This window comes from Elaeis guineensis, chromosome 1 (assembly GCF_000442705.2).
Source record: "Elaeis guineensis isolate ETL-2024a chromosome 1, EG11, whole genome shotgun sequence".
NCBI classification, from domain to species: Eukaryota; Viridiplantae; Streptophyta; class Magnoliopsida; order Arecales; family Arecaceae; genus Elaeis; species Elaeis guineensis.
In genome coordinates, this window is record NC_025993.2 from 29,235,581 (window position 1) to 29,255,493 (window position 19,913).

Genomic DNA, 19,913 nt, shown 5'->3' on the forward strand with positions numbered 1-19,913 from the left:
TTAATCATCAATCGTATTTATGATTTTATCCTCGAATGATTCTCAATCGTCGATCAACCATATGACAGGAGAGAAACTTCTAATGTGTGTGATTCCATAGGTTCAAATCTAAATCGGTAGCACAGACATAAATTTTTATACCAATCAAAATGATCATTTAGCAATGGTACCCAACATCCGGATAGGCCGAATGTATGCAAAACAACATCCAAGAATCTATTGGCATATAGTTACTGTATAATTCATCTCTTTGACCCTAATGCTTAGGATGACTTAGAGTTAAACTGTCAACTCATGCTCAGTGCATCTTTATTGTGTCTCAACCTAATAAATCCTATAACTCCTCACAAGAATTGCCCTGGTCAAGGTCTTACTAAATTAAAACACATTGAAGCATTATCTCCAATACTTTGGAGTGGTCAATCACATCTTGACTCACACACCAACTTTAGAAGTACTTGACTGTGCCCAAAAATTTTTTGTTACTGAATTAAAAATTTAGATAGTCTGATACCAAAATACAGTAAGTTGCTTGCAAGTCACCGTGGTGATCTCAGATTGGAGGGACACTTATACCCATATCCCTTTAGAGCTACTCTTGATAGCAAAGTGCTTCGAAGTTGGTCACATTCAGTAAAATATACTTCTATATTTCACCTGTATGCTATATCAATGTCTCCACACTTCTTGATTAAAAGGACAACCAACTTATATGGCACATAACAATCTACACTTGATACAATTATCGTCCTAATAATAATATATCATTTGATCATAAATAGGTTTAAGAACTACATGATAAATCCTCCTTTATCATTTAAAAGTAATTCTAAGGACATTCATCATAACACAGGAGTTCAAAAATGAAAGATGCACAAAATTTATGATGAACAAAGCCAAATAACTTTTATTATTGAATAATTTATATATAATTATAATAAAAACTCAATCATCTATAAGTTAGACAATTGATTTTGGGACACATTTCTTAATAGCTCTCGACGGTGGCGAAGCTATGACTCCATCAACAACCATAACCGACAGTGGTTGGCAGCAATAAATAAGGAAAAAGTGGGCTGAAATAGGGCAACCTAATTCAAATGGATTCCAGTGACTCACTGACCCCAAATGAGGTAGAACGATTGCCATAAAATTAGGAAAAGAGATGAGAAGATGCCTTAGGTTCCTTACCAAAGTCCGAGGAGATTGAAGGCACGATTCCAATGATGAATCCATGGTGGCTCTCCAAAATACTAAATGAGAATCTAAGAAAATCTCATGGATTTCGCTGGTGATTAATCAAGGATTGAGAGGCAATGCATAGGGGATGGATTTGGAGGCCTTTTATAGACCAATTCCTAGGGCTTTCGTCGAAATTCGAAGATCCTTAGGAGTCCTTCACGTCACGGGCTCAGAGGAAGAAACAAAGTCCAATTGGAACCCTATTCTTTTTTTTTTGGCTTTAAGATCCATGTAAAAAATTAGGTCCTTACAGAATGTGGGGGGTTTATATGAAGGTGTTATCATAAAGGACTTGAATTTTTTTTCTAAGAAGGTTATTTAGGAGCTTAAGGATAAGATAAGAATTGTATACATTTAAAATTAAGCTCTGTGGTATATTAATTTTGAGATGAAATTATTTTAAGGGTGGAGAATGTAAGAATCTAATTCTAGGACTATCTAGAATATTCTTTATCCACATAACTTTTAAAGCAAACAAGAAAAAGAAAAAAGTTTTAGACCTTACATGCTAGGAAAGTGAGGTGGAAGAGGACTCTCAATGGGAGTCCACCAACTCTCCTAAATCCAATGGAAGGAAAATTCTAGGGCTCATCAGATTTTGATGACACCCTAGGATTTTTCCTATAAAAAGATTGCCACATCTTCCCTTTAGGCATTGCCCCTATCATCAATCAAATCACCAACAAAATCCATGGGATTTCCTTGGCTTTCCATCAAGCATTTCCAATGAGCCACCACCATTCTCATCAGGAAGGAGGACCAAGTACTTCATAGGAGATGAGATTTGGTCATTAAATGCTCTCGTTTCTCTTTTTTTGGGGTTCTATGGATGTTGTGGCCAGTGGGTAGTGACCGGATTTTGTGAATAGGACTTTCTCTATTCTTGTCTTCTTCTATCATTCTATCGAGCTAGCCGTCGATATGCCAAGGGGTCACCACTTGCTAGGGTTACTGTCATAGAGTGGTCAGCCTAGAAATCTCCTCCCTTCCCCTATTTCTACACAAAGAAGAAGGAGAAAATGAGAAAGGGGGGCAGAGAGAGAGAACAAAATCTTTTCTTCTCTTTTTCTCTCCTCTACACTTTCGCTCTCTTCTATAATTTCTCTCCATTGATTCTCTCTCTAGCATGTCTTCTAGACTAGTAGATGGTCTAGATATCTAGGCAAACCGAGATCATGGTTGACCCCTGGAGGGGGGTCGCTGATTGCATTGTGTGATCAAAGGTCCCAAGCTAATATCATACAATCATTTTGGTGAGGTCACCGCCTTCATCATAATAGATCATAGCCATCGCCTTCATTAAGAGAGCACCAGTAGATCATAGTCGTCACCTTCATCATGATAGATCGTGGCCATCACCTTCATCAAGAGAGCATCTATTTGTATTTGGTTTGATTGCTATGCACTTGGTTTGACCTTATGTATTTGGTTTGATCATCGACTAAATTATTTTGAGTCATGAGTCATGTACGTTGAGTGTGATGTATTTGAGTCCTGTGATTTTGAGTCCTGTGAGTGCTGTATGGGCCAATCTACTTGACTAAGCTAAGCTTAGATTATTTAAAATTCAAGTAAGAAATTTGAATTTCAAATAATTAGGATATTAGTATGGGATTTGCCCAAAGTGCCACCCCTTCCTTTTCTATTGTGATTTCACGCATGCCAGAAAATGGCTGGGCACGATTTTCCTCCGCCCCTTCCTTGTCTATCGTGATTTCACGCATGCAAGAAAAGAGATGGATGCGATTTCTTTCTTTGTTGAGGACGTCCTCCCTTTTTATTTCTATCGGTCATGTGGTTGTAGCAGCATATTTTGGAATAAGAAAAAAAATTTTCTCAAACTCTTTGTTGCGTCTCTCTCTCTTCTATCCATTTCTTCCTCCTCCTTCTTCCTCCCTCCCTTCTCTACCTCTTCTCCCCTATCCTCTATCTCCTAATTTGCTGTCCATATCTTCTCAATCAACAATAATCCACTCCTTACCACCCATAACCAAAGTCACACCTTAATGCCCTCTCCTTAAAGGTTGAATAGAACTGGAGCAATCAGATTCTCTCTATGAGTTTGTGATCTAGATCTAAAGACAAAGTGATCTCCTTCGATGTCAAACCCCTATGGTGCTCTTCAACTCCTACCGAATTGGTCTTCTCCTTCAGATCGTGCAAGATCTCATGCTAGGTGAGGTTTTCCCTCAAGATAGTTTCTCTATGTCATTATTGTTCGCTTAAGAACCTACTTTGTTTGATCTACCTAAAAATAATTAGGAGTAGAGCCCTGACCTAAATGGGATAGTTCTTTAACAACCTTTGGTCCAACCAGAATAAATCTCTGATGGTGCATGCTGAGTTTTCTTTCTTGGTTTACTTTTAATCCTGGTAAAATAACTTTTGCATGATTTCTGCACTCATTGTAGTTTCTGTGCTGCATTTAGATTTTAATTACTTTTGATAATTCTTCTTACTGATCTGATTATTAGGATTGCATGCATCTTATATCCAGATTTTCCATTCTCATCCTGCATCAGTTTTGGTTCAGAGCATGATTTGGTTAGGGCTAGAGTTTTGCATTTAGGTAGTTTTTCTGCATTAAAATCTGCAGGAAGGTACCCTGTGCAGTCCTCAGAGAAACTACGATTCTTATTTTTAGAGACTTCAGAAAATTTTTAAATTTTTGTGTAGATTTTAGACTTGATTGGTAAGTGAGGTTTTAAATTTTATTGAAATCTGAAATCATTTGATTTCCAAAAATCCATCTGGAATACCCTACACATCCTGACTTCTGCACCTGAAAACCTGTTCAGGAAATGTTTGCGCACCCTTGCAAAAAATTAAAATTTCTATATATATAGAATTCTGAAATTCATGAAATTTATTGATTTGGAAACTAGATTTTATAAGAAAGATTTTCACAAGTGGAGATCTGAAAAATAGATCTAGGATTAGTACCAGATTTATCTGTTATTGAAGGTCAGGGTGCAGAATTCTGTGACCTGTCCTGTTTTTGTGCAACCTAAGAAAAAATAGAGTTTCCCACCTATTGAAACATCTAAAAATTCAGAGATTTGGTTTTTTGGAATCCTTAGTCAATAAGGAATCCTATCTTGATTTGAAATCTGTGAGAGCTATCCTCTGAGAGCCCCATAGCAGAACTTTAATCAGAGGGCCCTGCGATCCAAAACAGAATTTCTGAAATCTAAAATTTCCTGCATTAAAAAAAAAATTCCCTCACTTAAAGGTTGATTAGAGTGTCAATTTCATTTTATGTTTGTTTGAAGTTCTTAATTTTAGTAACTTAGTTTCATTTTCCCATTTGATAACTTGGTTGGTAATATTTTATTTCATTTTGAAATCAATGTATGTATTTTGATTGCATATGTAACCTACCTTAAGGGTACTCCCATCATAAGATAAGGAAAGAATTTCAAAACCTTTCCTAGGCCCAAAATCACCAACCTTGTTGGGTATAAAATACCCCCAGCCAAAGTTTGTAAAAGGCCGACCCTTCCAGGGCTCTTCCAGCTTCCGACTTTGTATGGCGTCTTTCCGAACTCCCTCGACCGTCCGAGCTTCCATAATACCATCCGAACTTCTCCAATAATGAGCTCCCCCATTCATCTACCGGACTGCTCCAAATGCTCTCTGGGCTTCACTATCAGCTGATTTTCTACAGTCATCGACTATTCTCCGAATCTCTTCCAGACTTCTTCCGGCCACGAATGACTTTACTCCGAACTTCTTTCGGACTTCTACAGTAACCAGACTCCATCCAAATTTCTACGGCGGTCAACCATCTTCCGGATTTCATCCGAACTCCTACAAGGGTCGGGCTCTGTCCGAACTTCTACAACAGATGGATTCTAGACAAATTCTTACAAAAGTCAGATCTCTACCCCAAACTTCTATTGCAGGTGGACTTCATCCGAACTCCTACCAGGGTTGGGCTCCGTCCGAACTTCTACAGTGGGTGGATCACCGACGAGCTTCTACAACGAACAAGCTCCACCAGCAGGATTTCTACTCCGAACCTCTTCCGGACTTCATCAAAGATCGAGCTTCTCCAACGACGGGACTTCTACAATAAACGGTCTACTCCGAACTTCTACGACAACCGATCTCCATCTGGGCTTCTACGGTAAGTGGCCTCCTTCCAGACTCCTACAGGATTCAGACTCCGTTCGAACTTCTACAACAATTGGATTTCGGGCGAACTTCTACAACGGACATGCTCCAGCAGCCGGATTTCTACAGTGACTGTTGTCTCTGGTGTCTTTCGTACCTCTCCGGCCATCAACCTTCGACAGCGCCAGCCGACCTTCCACAGATCCATCCGGTCTCCTCCAACGGACAAACCTCCACAATGCCATCCGAACTCCACTGTCGGTCGATCCTTTGTCGGATTCCTCATGAAACCAGACTTCTCCAACAGAAAGTCTCCGTCTGAGCTTCTACAGCAGATGACTTCCGCCTGTAGCATTAGCGCCCAAGGCAACCGATAACAGTGGACTCGTTAGCAACCTCAAAAACATCCGAGCTTCTCCTAGATTGCTGAGACAGAGAGCCATTCCACTCCATCAGACGTCCCAGTCGAGCTTCAGCCGACATGCCTGAACTCTTTGGCAAGTCACGACAATGGCCACTACCCTGCTCCACTTTCTGTAACGGATTCCACGTGGCTCCACCACTCTCTGGTAAGTTACGACAACGGATACCACTCCACTCTCCATAACAAACTCCGCGTGGCCCTGAACGGCCCACTACCAGGCGATTACAGACGTCACTATCAATCAGTTACGCTCTCCGTCTATAAAAAGGGACCCCCAGATACGTTCTTCTCTAAGCTCAAAATTCTATCTCGAAACTCTGCTAAAATTTTCATTCGAGCACTCCATTTCTATTGAGACAGAGTACTGACTTGAGCGTTAGAGGGTCTTGTCGGAGCACCCCCAACTCTGGTTTAGACTTTCCTTATAGGTCCCGACGGCGGATGTGACCCCCTCGACTCCAGCTTCTCCGACGTCGGTGGAATTCTGCACCAATAGAATTGACGCTAGAAGGAGGGTCTGTGTCTTCACAGTACCCTTGTTCTTAAAAGAGTGCTCAACGGGACCATCTCTGGTCATCTTCTCCGACATCTTCTTCTCCTTCTCCTGCCAGATCTCCACCTGATGCCTCCCCGAAAGGCATCCACCAGGCGATCCACGACCTCCACGGCTAGATCTCAGTGAGCTCCGCAAGCTCTGACCTCATCTCCAGTTTTTCAGGCTCCTCCTCCTCCGGCAATGACAGTCGGCATGGAGCAGTTCGACTTGCTGGTTCAGCAGGTCAGGGGCCTCACCGAAGCAATGCAGGCCATGCAGCAGCAACCGCAGCAGCCGCAAGCATCAGTGCGGCTGGAAAGAGTATCGTCGGAGTTTCAGAATCCAGTGATCGGATGGGCCACTTGGGCTAGTCGCCCTGTCTTCTCCGAAAAGGGGAAGCAGAAGGCGGAGAGCCCTCCGTCCGATCATGATTCCACTCCCGGAGAGTCCTTACCTCCATTCCACCAGAAGACCCTCGAGACTCGCAGTTGAGAGAACCTCCTGGATCAAAGATTTCAGGAGATGAATCGATGGATCGAAGAGCTCCGTCGTGCTCCCACTGCTTACGGTGAAGACATCTGCACTGACCCTCCTTTCTCTTAGATGATTATGCAGGAACCAATTCTGTCAAACTTCAAGCTCTCCCAATTCGAGAGCTATGATGAGACCTCAGATCCGATCGACCATCTGGAGGCCTTCCGGACAATGATACTGCTCCATGACATGCCAGACGCCATCCTGTGCCGAGCTTTCCAGTCTACCTTGAAGGGAGCAGCAAGAAATTGGTACTCGACACTGAAGCTGGGTACTATCTTCTCCTTTGACTAGATAAGCCACCAGTTCGTTGCTCATTTCGTCAGCAGCCGACATCTCCGGAGAGGTTCGGAGTCCCTTATCAACATCAAGCAAAAGGAAGAAGAATCCATCCGAACTTACGTCAACCGTTTTAACGCCGCCGCATTGGAGGTCCGAAACTTGGACCAATCGTTTGCAATGACCACCCTAAAGAGCGATCTTCAAAAGAACGATCTTCTGTTCTCTCTGGAAAAGAAAAATCCCAGGGACTTCACTGATCTGCTGGCTCGAGCCAAAGGATATGCCCGGGTAGAGGAAGCCTTCAAGCTGAAGGATGAGGAGGCTGTGAAGGAGCGGCAGGCGGGCGACTCCAATAAGCTCGCAGTTGAAAAAGGGTCGAGTGAAGCTCGGCCATGTTCTCAAACTCTCTCCGGACACAAGCATGTCTAGACCCCTCCTCAGGCTCATAAGCAGAGAAGCCCAGACCGCAAAGTTCGGCGGGGCTCTCCCCTAGGAAGATTCCATAGCTACGCCCCTCTCAATGCATCGAAAACCCAAGTGCTGATGGAGGTCAGGGAGCAGCTGTCGAGGCCGGAAAGGATGCGCACACACCCCGAAAAGTGCAACCCTAACAAGTTCTGCCTCTATCATCGAGACCACGGCCACGACATGGAGGAGTGCATTCAGCTCTGAGACGAGATCGAGGAGCTCATCAGATGAGGTCGGCTCAACAGATTCATTCGACGCCGGCCTGAAGGTAGGAAAGATCGGCCGAGGGCCCTGCCACAACCAGAGCCACCAAGGAGGGAGGAGCAGCCTGAAGATCGGCCTCCAATCAGGATCATCAACTCCATCTCTGGAGGATCTCGATGGGGAGCAGGCCTTCTGCGACTATGGGATTCGAAAAATCTACGAATGTATTACCAATAACTTTGTCTTAAATAAAAGTTTCTTTCATATTTGCATATCTTTTCTTTTGGCATGAGCCTGTAACGACAGGGAGTAGCTCCTTCAGACAATTGAAACACAGTCATGTTAGGAACAGGAGGAGAACCTCATCCTAACATGAGCAAAGTCGAAGGCCATGTTATTTAGAGATCGAATGTGGGGAGAGGCCCTTACAACGGCCTTTATGTGCCCCCACAGTCATGTTAGGAACAGGAAGAGAACCTCGTCCTAACATAAGCAAAGTCGAAGGCCCAGTTATTTAGAGACTGGATGGGAGGAGAGACCCTTACAACGGTCCTTATGTGCCCCCACAGTCATGTTAGGAATAGGAGGAGAACCTCATCCTAACATGAGAAAAGTCGAAGGCCCGGTTATTTAAAGACTGGATGGGGGGAGAGGCCCTTGCAACGGCCCTTATGTGCCCCCACAGCCATGTTAGGAACAAGAGGAGAACCTCGTCCTAACATGAGCAAAGTCGAAGGCCCGATTATTTAGAGATCGGATGGGGGGAGAGGCCCTTGCAACGGCTCTTATGTGCCCCTACAGCCCTGTTAGAAACAGGAGGAGAACCTCATCCTAACATGAGCTGAAATCGACTGTGTCGGAAACAGGAGGAGAACCTCATTCTGACATACACGAAGACCCGATCGTTCAATATCAGATAAGGAGGAAAGCCTCCTCAACGGCTCCTCTACACCCCTACGACCCCATTAAGAGCAGAGGGAAAATCCTCACTCAAACACAGAAAAAAAAAAGAGGGAGAGGAAAAGGGGAAGCGATGAGCCACGTCAGTAATAAGGGAAAAAAAACTACACCAAAGACACAAGGAACCTCGTCTCAACGAGGAAGGAGACTCTTGTCAGAAACCCTTAGTCTCCAAGAGGAAACCCAACACTGACGGGAGAAAATCAACTTCCTCAAGGCAACGAGAAGTTCGAAACCTCAAGCTCGAGCACCGAGAGGAAGCATCAAACTCGAGTGGCCTCGAAAAGACCTTCAGTCATGAATAAAAGGGGCAAATCAATACGACGATGACTAGAAACCTTCAAACGACGTCGACACTGAACAAGACAAAAGATAAAAGAAGTTCGGTAAACGATAACTTAATGCAAGAATGGATGAGGTAACGAAAAATTTTCTTTTCATTTCATTAGTGAAGTGTACATTACGAAGCCTTTGAAGGTTAAAAAAAAAATGACAAGAAAAAGAAAGAATACATAGAATAAGAGGTAAAGAAGCTCTAAGAAAGCTCGGCTTCTTCAGACTTCGAACTCTCGGTTCCAGCCATCATCGAGGATTGCTTTAAGTTTTTGACTTCTTCTTCCAGTTCTTTCTTTCTTAACAGTATCTCCCGATACATTTGATGGAACCGCCGACTCTCACCCTCCAACTCCCGAAGCCTCTTTCTCAGAACTTCGGACTCCGCCTCGACATCCTTGACCGCCTGCTGCTCGTAGACCAGCTGAATCTTCAGCCACTGCAGTTCGGCCTTCTCCTGTCCAAGGGCTACAGACAGTTCTTCCATGGTCCCCCTCAAGGAGAGGAGCTCGTCGGAGCCTTGTGCAGAGATGGCCTGGACTCTCTTAGATGACTACCTCTGAAGGTGGACAACTTCATCGATCATCATCTTGAGCTTTCTTCGATAGTCGTCTACTTGCCTGCACCAGCCGACTCGATAGGCGTTGTAGTTTGCCTCGGCGTCCTGCAGCTGCTTCTGAAGGTCAGAGAATTTCTTCGACCAGTCTCGATCGCGGTCGGCCTGAGTTATGAGCCAAGATCAGCTCCCTTCCAACTGGCCGATCTTCTCCCATGCAGCCGCCAGCTCGACCTCAAGGGAGCTGATCTTGGAAGCCTGAGTCCAAGATCAGTCACTGGCATATTTTCGGAGTTCCTCAAGCTCCTTCACGAAGTAAGCCTTCCTCCGAGTGTAGTCCATGAAGCCCTTCTTGTAGAGGTTCCGAAAGTGAGCAGCCTCCGCAGTGACTTCCGAATGGCTCTTCCTCAGTCAGTGAAGTTCGTCATCCAGCTTCTTGGATTTCTTCGTCAAACGATGAACTTCTCTTCTGAGGTCCCGAACCATCAACTTCAGAGGAATCCCTCATGGTAAGGGAAGAGCTTCGGCGGGGCACTGTCGTTGGAAGACAAGAGTGCCACAACACAAATCAGTGCTAGAAAACAAAAGAGAAGGAAAAGAATGCAGAGTAAAAAGAGAGGAGCCCTCTGTAAAGAAGAACCCGATTTCATTGATTAAGTTGTTCTTAAGTACAAGAGAACGAAAAAAGTTGCCAAAAAAAAAAGAGAAGAATACAAATTTAGAGGTTTCAGACCTTTGGGGCAGAAGTGGAGGAGCTCGATGCCCTCGAAAGATCGACCGCGGCAGCCACGGTAGTCGAGGAAGTTTCAGCTAGAGGAAGACCGACAGTAGCCTCAGAAGGCCCAGCTTCTCCATCGGATGCCTCATCCAGAAAGCTGAGGTCCAGCTCGAAAAATTTCTCGATCACCTTCTCTTGGCAGAGCTCAAAGCCCTTGATGAAGGCAGCCTGGCCGAATTCGACCTTCAGATCCCTCATCTCGGAGGAGGTTTTGAACTCCTCCACTGCCCAAACCGTTGCCTCTGAAACCAAGGTCGGGATCTACACCTTCAACTCGGAGACCTCGACCTCTGCTCTCTTTCTTTCCTCTTCCAGGATGGCCCTTAAGTCTGCCGAGGTCTGTTCCTCCTTCTGCAGTGCCTCTTGGAGACTCGCGACTTCAGTGATCTTCTCCTTGAGGCGGGCGGCCTCGGCCAGACGACCTTCCTCCGCCTGGGCGGCCTCCTTCCTAGCATTGTTCATCACCTCGATGTTGGCGATAAGCTGGTGTCCAATCTACAAAAGCGGCCAGGGAGTCAGTATAAAAGCTGAGGAATAAGCTAAGCAAGGAGGCGAGAAGAAGAAAGAAGTAAATTGACCTACCTCGAGAAAAGACCCCAGAGAGTCTCAGACCCGCTGCTCAGGATTGACGTGAACAGTCCTGTGGACGACCTCGGGCAGGATGCATTCGTCGATCAATCTCTTTATTATATCCCTATTGTTGAAGGAATTTTTTCCCGGATCTTCTTCAGAGCCATCGGCCTCCTCGATGGCGGCCCTGCTACTATGGCTCTTGCGGGCCAATGTCTTCTTTCTCCTTCTCCGTTCAGCCCCCGGTGCCTCCTCAGATCGGGCCTCTGGAGCAGGAACCTCGGTCGGGGGGTTTCTTAAAGAGGCCTGGGGGACTGCGAGCTTGACGTCAGAGGGAGAGTAGACGGCAATGGCCGCTTGGGTGGGCGCGGTCGAGCTGGTCTCTTCTGCCCTTGCCCTCTTCGCCGCCCCCGAGGATGCTGCACCTTTCCTTTTGTGGGTCTTGAGACCCTGGGCTAGTATTTGAGCTGCGTCAGCATCCATATCAACAGTAGATGGGGACCGACACAGCTTAACAAAGGAACAAGAAGAAAGAGGAAGCAAAAAAAAAAAAAAAAAAAAAAAAAAAAAAAATATATATATATATATATATATATATATATACCGGTAGGGTTGAGAGGGCTTAGGCCGATGTTAAACAAGAGTTATTCCTTCAAGAGGTTGGAGAGAAGAGGGGCTGGATAAGCCTCGAGTTTATTGGAGGCCTCAAGGTCATCCTGTCCCAAGCTAGAAGCCCGATGGATGGAATCCCTCAGGGAGCCCCAGGGGGCAACCCCAGCTCCAAGGACGGGCATCGGACGTAGAAGAACCTCTCCTTCCAGTTATGAATAGAAGAGGGGGCACCTTTCAGCAACCCCTTTCTACCGAACTGAGGGGAGAAGTACCACCAGTCCTTTGCCGAGGGATGACGCTTGAAGGTGTAGAAATTCCTAAACAAAGAAAGAGTTAGGCCGAACTTCAGCTAAACTACAAAGAGAAAGAAATCCTATCAGAAACCTAAAGGAGTTCGGCTTAACAAAAACTAAAGAAATATTTAAGAAGCAGAAGAGAGCAATAACAAAAGGTGGAAGTGAAAGTCGAAGCCCGATGCGGAAAGCTTCTTGGTATAAACAGAAGCAGCCAGGGGGAGGAGCGCTAGCCCGGCCAGTCAGCCCGGGAAGCTCCAGCTCGTACTCCGAAAGAACTCCGTACTGAATCCTAATCAGTGAGAGTTCCTCCAAAGTCAGAGAGCTGGGGATGATATCTGGTACAAAGATCGGACGAGGTTCATCTACAGAATTAAGATTTTGGGGAGCTGGGACGGACAAACTCCTAGAACTGCTAGAGGAGGAAGTGCTGAAGGATATTTTGGATCGAGCAAAAATCCTAAAAATCCCGAAAAAATTGGGAAAAATAAGAAACAGGATGTTCGTGAAAAACCGAATAGGTGGAATGTAACAGAAGAAAAATGAAAGAAGAACAGCAAGAGAAAAAACAAAAAGGGGAGTTCTGGAACTAACCTAGGCTGGTCCGAAGGATGCAGAGATGCAGAGATGGGGACGACTCGAAGAATGCCTAAGGTCGAAAAGGATGCTGAGGAAGAATGGAACTCTCAGGAAGAAGGAGGGACTGAGAAAACTTTCAAGCAAAGTGAAACCCCTGAAGGAGGGAGGCAGGTTTAAATAGGCGACGAGGTCCGATAGAATAATGATCACGGATCTCCTCTAGCCGATCTATAACCGCCGCATGGCCCACTCACCATGGCAGGCAACTGAAAGTGGCCAACAGCTGACAGAACTATTATTGCATCGTACCTTGAGCAACGCTCCAGTGAAAATCTCAAAAAAATCTTTTCAGATCGCCTTGATTTGAAAAGGCTCCAGCACCAGCGTGCCAAACGCCAAAATATCTAGAAACAATCAGGTACAAAAATCGAGGGAGGCAACTTCGACTGTGAAAATTTTTCTATACTTCCTTCATTCGAAACCCGAACTCAAAAGTAGGGGGACTGGTGTTGGGTATAAAATAACCCCAACCGAAGTTTATAAAAGGCCAACCCTTCTAGGGCTCTTCCAGCTTCCGACTTTGTATGACGTCTTTCCGAACTCCCTCGACCGTCCGAGCTTCCATAATACCATCCGGACTTCTCCAATAATGAGCTCCCCCATTCATCTACCAGACTGCTCCAAATGCTCTCTGGGCTTCACTATCAGCTGATTTTCTACAGTGATCGATTATTCTCCGAATCTCTTCCAGACTTCTTCCGGCCATGAATGACTTTACTCTGAACTTCTTTCAGACTTCTACAGTAACCAGACTCCATCCAAGTTTTTACGGTGGTTGACCACCTTTCAAATTTCATCCGAACTCCTACAAGGGTCGGGCTCCGTCCGAACTTCTACAACGGATGGATTCCAGACAAATTCTTACAAAAGCTGGATCTCTACCCCGAACTTCTATTGCAGGTGGACTTCATCCGAACTCCTACCAGGGCTAGGCTCCGTCCGAACTTCTACAGTGGGTGGATCATCGACGAGCTTCTACAATGAATAGGCTCCACCAGCAGGATTTCTACTCTGAACCTCTTCCGGACTTCATCAAGGATCGAGCTTCTCCAGTGGTGGGACTTCTACAGTAAACGGTCTACTCTGAACTTCTACGACAATCGATCTCCATCCGAGCTTCTACGGTAAGCGGTCTCCTTCCAGATTCCTACAAGAACCGGACTCCGTCCAAACTTCTACAGCGGTTGGATTTTGGGCGAACTTCTACAACGGACGTGCTCCAGCAACTGAATTTCTACAGTGACTGACTGTCTCTAGTGTCTTCCATACCTCTCTGGCCATCAACCTTTGATAGCACCAGCCGACCTTCTACAGATCCATTCGGTCTCCTCCAGCAGATAAACCTCCACAACGCCATCCGAACTCCACTGTCGGTCGATCCTCTATCAGATTCCTTATGAAATCAGACTTCTCTAACAGAAAGTCCCCATCCGAGCTTCTACAGTAGATGACTTCTGTCTGCAGCATCAGCGCCCAAGGCACCCAACAACAATAGACTCATCAGCAACCTTGAAAACATCCGAGCTTCTCCTGGGTTAATGAGACAGAGAGCCATTCCGCTCTATCAGACGTCCTAGCCGAGCTTCAGCCGACAGGCCTGAACTCTCTGGCAAGTCACGACAATGGTCACTATCCTGCTCCACTTTCTGTAACGGATTCTACACGGCTCCACCACTCTCTGGCAAGTCACGACAACGAACACCACTCCACTCTCCATAACAAACTCCACGTGGCCCTGAACGGCCCTCTGACGCCACTACTCTCCGTAACAAACTCCGCGTGGCCCCGAATGGCCCACTACCAGGCGGTTACAGATGTCGCTGTCAATCAGTTACGCTCTCCGTCTATAAAAAGGGACCCCTAGATACGTTCTTCTCTAAGCTCAAAATTCTATCTCGAAACTTTGCTGAAATTCTCATTCGAGCACTCGATTTCTGTTGAGACAGAGTACTGACTTGAGCATCGGAGGGTCTTGTCGGAGCACCCCCAACTCTGGTTTAGACTTTCCTTGCAGGTCCCGACGGCGGACGTGACCCCCTCGACTCCAGCTTCTCTGACGTCGGCGGAATTCTGCACCAACAAACCTCATATGCATTGACCCATGCCTAAGCTTAAATTGATTAGTCATTAAAAGAATATGGTCAAAACAAGTCAAGTTCAATTGCTACAATGAGTCTTAGTGCGAGTTTGGTCTACAATTGACTCCATAAGCTGGTGTCTAAGGCAAGAGGTATAAGGCAATGCCTAAGCGAATTGTGGTTCTCTAATTAGGTCCTCATGAGAGTGAGGGGAGCCTTTCATAAATTCTACCTCTTATTTGGCCAGCCCTAGGATTCGACTATTGGTCTACTTGTGCTTCCATCGATTCATATAATTTGAGCTTTTAGGTCTAAAAAATTTCTAGAGTCGGTTGTACTGCATGTCTACTAGGTCCGGAGTTAGGTATCACCTAGAAAACCTAGAGTCAAGTTATGGAATGGATTTTGATTTTACCGCAGTCTTTAAAGATATTACTGAGAGGTTAATGCCATAGGTGGTTCAGTCCAGGATTTGAATGCGAGAGTAGGAATCCTAAAAGAAGAAAGGATGAATGACATAAAAGAACGTATTAAGAATGTCCCTCTCCTAGATGACTATCCTAGAGAACGATGTGACCATCCTGATTTTGATAGAGGTCACAATCAAGTGATCCGATCCCATCACGATCATAATGACCAGGATGAGAGAATACTTTGGAGAGTGTTAAGGTCAAAGCCCCAAGCTTTATAGACTATTTAGACCCCAAGGAGTACCTTGACTGGGAGGCAGATATGAATCATTATTTTGAATGGTACGATATATTTAAAGAGAGAAAAATTGGATTCGTCAAAATAAGACTTCTGGGTCAAGCCAAATTATATTAGCATAATGTGGAGCGATTAGCCATGCATAGGAGATAGAAGCTCATAAGTACTTGGGATGAAATGAAAGATAGATTTCATAAAAAATATGTTCCTACCTCCTATCAGCAGCATCTCCTGGACCAATGGCAAAAGTTGATACAGGGTAGCAAGTCTGTTACTGAGTATATCATCAAATTCGATGAATACCTTATGCGATGTGGTGTTAGTGATGACCCATCTGTCACCTTGTCATGATTTAGGACTAGTTTAAGGGATGACATACAGAGAGAACTGTTCATGCATGAGGTCTTTAGCTTAGAATAAGCTTATCAATTAGCATAGAATTATGAGAGATTTCAAAGGTTGCCGATCACCCAACAACTTAAGTCATATAAGCCTAGTATTCTTGGCCCTAGACCTAGCTTTAATTAGACCCCTAAACCCGACTATAATCAGAGTCCAACCAATCATTCTCCACCTATTGGTCCTCCACTGAGAAAGGATGATAAAGACAAAGTAGCCTTTGGAGAGAACCCGAGAGGAGATAATTCAAAAATCCAATGCTTCAAGTACAACAGATTAGGTCATATTTCTAGTCAGTGCCCATCTTGAGCTCTACACATTGGAGAGCCCAAAGAAGAGAACCACAAAAACTTTCTAAAAGTTGAAGAAGTATACATAGCAAAGACTGAGTTAGCTGAAGCTTATGAGAAACCCAGTACTATTAAACCTGAAGAGAGAATGGGTGGAGTAAGATGTGTTTTGGTCCAACCAAAAGAATGTGAAGATTGGCATAGGACTATTATTTTCTACTCCTTCATAGATCAGAAAAATAAAGTGTGCAAGATCATCATTGATAGTGATAGCTGCATCAATGCTATTTCAAATGATGCGGTGTCAAAACTTGGCCTGACGCTAGTTGATCACCCGAACCCATGCAAGGTCACCTGGATGGACGTATCATCCATCCCAGTTAGGCACCGTTGCTTGGTCGCCATAAAATTTCAGTCTTATTAGAAAAATATGTGGTGTGATGTTATGCCCATGAATGTAGGAAGTATAATCCTAGGCAGATCCTGATTGTTCGATCAGAATGCAATACTTCATGATCGATCCAACTTATGTACATTCATGAACAAAAGAAAGAAAATTACGATATACCCTTCACTCTCTAGGAATGTAAAGAAGAATGGCCCTTTAGAGTCCAAAGAAGAAAAGCAAAACAAGAGCTTACATTTAATTAGTACAAAAAAGTTTGAAAAAGATTTGAAAGAAAACTCTTCTATTTGGATTCTAGCTATTAAGAAAGTTAGCACGAAGGACATAAGTCATCACCCTCAAGAGATAGCAAACCTCCTTGAAAGCTTCAAAGATGTTTTCTCTGATGATCTCCTAGATCACTTGCCTCCCATAAGGAATATCCAACGTGTAGTAGATCTTGTTCCAGGAGCTTCCTTACCCAATCTACCTCATTGTCTCCTTAATCCATAAAGCATGTAGAGCTAAAATGTCAAGTAGAAGAACTCCTTAAAAAAGAATGATTCGATATGTATGGTAGTAGACCGATTTTCTAAGATGGCCCATTTCTTATTGTGCCCCAAAATGTCAGATGCCTCTTGAGTTACCTGATTGTATCTAGATGAGATTGTGAGGTTACATGGTTTGCCTAAAATTATTATCTCATATAGGGATGTGAAATTTGTAAGTTATTTCTGAAAAACTTTTTGGCATATGTTGGGAATCAAATTAAATTTTTCTACTGCATACCACCCCCAAACTGAGGTTGTAAATAGGAGTTTAGGAAACCTATTGAGGGGTTTAGTTGGGGAGCATGTTGGGAACTGGGATTTATTTTTACCTTGAGCTGAATTTGCATACAATAGTTCGGTAAATAGATCTATAGGCATGAGTCCATTCGAGGTTGTGCATGGCTACCATCCCCAAAAACTTGTAGACTTGATCCCATTGCCAGTTTATGCTAGAGTGTCTGAGTCAGCATCTTTCTTTATCGAGCATATTAGGAGTTTGCATAAACAGATCGACGAGAAAATTAACATAAGTAATCAAAAGTATAAACAACTGGCAGATTCACACAGATGAGTTAAGGAATTTGCTGAGGGTGATTACGTCATGATTAGGATTAGACCAGAATGGTTTCCCCAGGGATTGTTAGGAAGTTACATGCTTGTGGAGCAGGGCCCTTCAAAGTTTTAAAAAAGGTTGGTTCGAATGCATACATTATTGACCTACCCGCTGATTATGATTTTGGCTCTACTTTTAATATTTCTATTCTGATAGCATACAAAGAACCAATAAAAATACCCAATGACCCTTTTGAGCCTGTACCTTCTTTTGAGAGTGAACCACCATCTGAGTATCCCCAAGCCAAAGTGAATAAAAAGCATGACTCGATCAAATGCATTCTAGATGAGTAGACTGTGTTCACCAGGAGATAAGACTACCGTCGCTACCTGGTTCGATGGTGAGGAAGGCCCGAGTCAGAAGATTCATAGATTACTCGGGAGGAGCTATAAAGGATCGATCCAGAGCTACTTGAGTACTACTAGGCCAAGTAAATCCAGACTCAACAGGGTCGAGTTCTTCCCCACCTAAAAAAATTAGTGAGGATACTGCCTTCATCAGAAAGATCATAGCCATCCCCTTCACCAATGGAGGACCAACAGATCATAATTGTCACCTTCATCATGATAAATCGTGGCCATCACCTTCATCAAGAGAGCATCTATTTGTATTTGGTTTGATTGTTATGCACTTGGTTTGATCTTATGTATTTGGTTTGATCATCGACTAAGTTGTTTTGAGTCATGAGTCATGTAAGTTGAGTCTGGTGTATTTGAGTCCTGTGAGTTCGAGTCCTGTGAGTCTTGTGTGGGCCAATCTACTTGACTAAGCTAAGCTTGGATTATTTGAAATTCAAGTAAGAAATTTGAATTTTAAATAATTAGGATATTAGTATGGGATTTGCCCAAAGTGCCATCTCTTCCTTTTCTATAGTGATTTCACGCACGCTAGAAAAGGGTTGGGTGCAATTTTCCTCCGCTTCTTCCTTTTCTATCATGATTTCACACATGCAAGGAAAGAGTTGGCTGCGATTTCTTCCTTTGTTAAGGGCATCCTCCCTCTTTTTATTTTCATCGATCATATAGTTGTAGTAGCATATTTTGGAATAAGAAAAAAATTTTTCTCAAACTCTTTGGTGCGTCTCTCTCCCTTCTGTCTGTTTCTTCCTTCTCCTTCTTCCTCCCTCCCTCTCCTACCTCTTCTCTCGTATCCTCTATCTCCTAATCTACTATCCAAATCTTCCTAATCAACAATAATCCACTCCTTACCACTCACAACCAGATTCATACCTTAATGCTCTCTCCTTGAAGGTTGAATAGAACTGGAGCAATCAGATTCTCTCTATGAGTTTGCGATTCAGATCTAAGGGCAAGGCGATCTCCTTTGATGTCGAACCCCTACGGTGCTCTTCAACTCCTATCGGATTGGTCTTCTTCTCAAGATCACGCAAGATTTCATGCTAGATGAGGTTTTTCCTCAAGATAGTTCCTCCATATCATTATTGGCTACTCAAGAGCCTACTTTGTTTGATCTACCTAGGAATAATTAGGAGTAGAGCCTTGACCTAAATGGGATAGTTCTTTAATGACCTCCAGTCCAATCAGAATAAATCTATAATGGTGCATGCCAAGTTTTCTTTCCTGATTTACTTCTAATCTTGGCAAAATAACTTCTGCATGATTTCTACACTCATTATAGTTTCTGTGCTACATTTAGATTTTCATTGCTTTTGATAATTCTTCTTACTGATCTGATTATTAGGATTGCATGCATCTTATATCTAGATTTTTCATTCTCATCCCACGTCACATTTACCTAAATTTCTATAATTTTTCACTAAGGACCTTGGATGTTTATAATTGATTGGATGGAACGAACTGGCTATATAGGTGAGCAATTGCCAGGGCAAGATGGTGTTGAGTGAACACTTTGCCCCCAAGTTCATAGGCCGAGGAGTAGGGTCGATGTTTGTGGTGGTTGAGTCAATCATTGATATAGATAAGGGATCTCTAATACAATCATCTACATGATCATGAAAAATTTTATTTAGAACTATACATGCATGATTATGTATTTTAGTTATATACCGACTTGTATACCATGTGTTGATGAATTGATGTTGCATGATTCACAATTATTTGGTTCTTAATAATAGAAATTTGTTGAATAAAAAAAATTATGATTTAACATAATTGATGGGTTGTGGGTGGCATCTGGATTAGTCGATCATACAAACATATGATGAGTATACTGGATCAACCTCGAGCTGGGGTGCAGCATTATTTATAGCCTATCATTGATTAGAGCATGATTGTGACTAATATAATCCAAAAATCAGATTATAACTTTAATAATATGGATGGGCATGGTAGTGTTTGGACTCATTGGACATACAAGAAAATA

The 19,913-nt window shown here is 43.6% G+C and overlaps 1 long non-coding RNA gene across 2 annotated transcripts in view; it reads left to right on the forward strand.

Annotated features, from left to right (window-relative positions):
* Positions 1–2,896: 2,896 nt before the first annotated feature.
* Positions 2,897–19,913, forward strand: part of LOC105032284 (uncharacterized) — a 39,173-nt gene continuing 22,156 nt past the window's right edge. The window contains exon 1 of one of the 2 annotated variants that reach the window (XR_829780.4): positions 2,897–3,418. This is a non-coding gene — a long non-coding RNA (uncharacterized lncRNA). The remainder of the gene's footprint in view (positions 3,419–19,913) is intronic. The other variant, XR_012138576.1, reaches the window with a different exon arrangement.